The sequence below is a fragment of the Myotis davidii genome, unplaced genomic scaffold (genome assembly GCF_000327345.1).
Source record: "Myotis davidii unplaced genomic scaffold, ASM32734v1 scaffold157, whole genome shotgun sequence".
In the NCBI taxonomy this organism is placed as follows: domain Eukaryota; kingdom Metazoa; phylum Chordata; class Mammalia; order Chiroptera; family Vespertilionidae; genus Myotis; species Myotis davidii.
Window position 1 is genome coordinate 582,192 of NW_006288722.1, and position 1,414 is coordinate 583,605.

Below are 1,414 nucleotides of genomic sequence, written 5' to 3' on the forward strand. Positions count from 1 at the left end.
CCCCAATCCATACTTGCTCAATGGTAGGGCAGCCTAATACACCATCCCCAAATCTCAATGAATTAACCCAATAAGAATTTATTGCTTATGTCACAGTCCAATTCAGGCTTTGTGGCATCCATGGGCAGATTTTCTTCAAGTAGAAAGTCAGGTACTCTGACTGCTTCCATCTTGTAAATTCCATCATTTCAGAATCCTTCACTTCCAACCATGCATATAGGGAGAGTGAGTCAAGGTTCTTGTGGGAAATTTTAGGGCCAGGCACAGGCAAATATTATTTCATGGCTTCAACTTAATTGTCAGGGAGGCTTCCTATGTCTGCAGGTGAGGAAATGGGATTGGAGCGCCAAGCCAGTCTCTGTTATATTCACACAGAGGTGCCAATGCCCACAGTTATTGCAGCTAATTAGAGTTTTCAGGTGCCCTTGCAGATCTGTCTCCCTCCCCATCACAGCTACCAACTATCTTGATTTCCTTAGGCTTTAATGGCACCTGTTTACCAATGGCACATAAACATTTGAGACCTAAGGCACTGTGTGATAACATGACCACACCACACTTGTTCCATATTGATTGTTGAGTTGAATTAATGAAGGCTAAGGATATTTGGATTAACTGTCTTCAAATCATACTTGAAGAAAAGCCAGACTTAGAGGTCAGGTTGAGCCAAAGGCAAGAAGAGACCATCAGTTCTGCCTGCACCCAGAAATATCCCTAGAAATTCTGGAATCCTGCTGTGGCACAGAGAGTCCAGAACACATGAGGAACTGTGGTCAACTGCAGAAGCATGGGGTTCTGGCTTAAAGGGAGTGACTTTTTCCCTCCCCAGCCTCTCCCCCGCCCCTGCCCCAGGCCTGGTTTTCACTCCCTGTATTAGAGCAAACCTGGATTTAATTTTCTCAGTTCTCAGCATCCTTTTTGATTTGGTTTTTCACTGTGTGTGTTGGTCTGGGTTTGCTGCCCTAGATTGACCACTACAGGAGATCCTTGCTAGTCCTTGTCACTGTGGTGGGAGGGCGGTCCTTGAGGCCCAAGCTAGCCTAAGCTTTGACAGTTGTTGAGTCGTAAGCCTTCCAGTGGCTGCCTGAATTATCAAAAAATCTGATCTGCCTGCTTCTCATCTGTGCTAGAATATTAATATCCTATCTAATAATAGAGAAACATGGTAATTAACCATAACTTCACTACCCTTCCCATGGGCTAATCATCAGGATATGCAAATTAACTGCCAACAAAGGTGGCGGCCGACAGCCACGCAGCTGAAGCGAACAGGAGGCTTGCTTGCTCAAGTGATGGAGGAAGCCAAGGTTCCCCCCTGCCTCAGCCCAGCTCTGAGCTCCAGATACAACAATGTTGCAATTATAGAAGCTAAACAAACTCCAGATACCTGCTTCAAGCTGGCAGGGGGCTCAGC

General features: G+C 45.9%; 1 pseudogene; it reads right to left on the reverse strand.

Moving 5' to 3' along the window:
* Positions 1-475: 475 nt before the first annotated feature.
* The window catches only part of LOC102753212, a 5,256-nt pseudogene continuing 4,317 nt past the window's right edge, over positions 476-1,414 (reverse strand).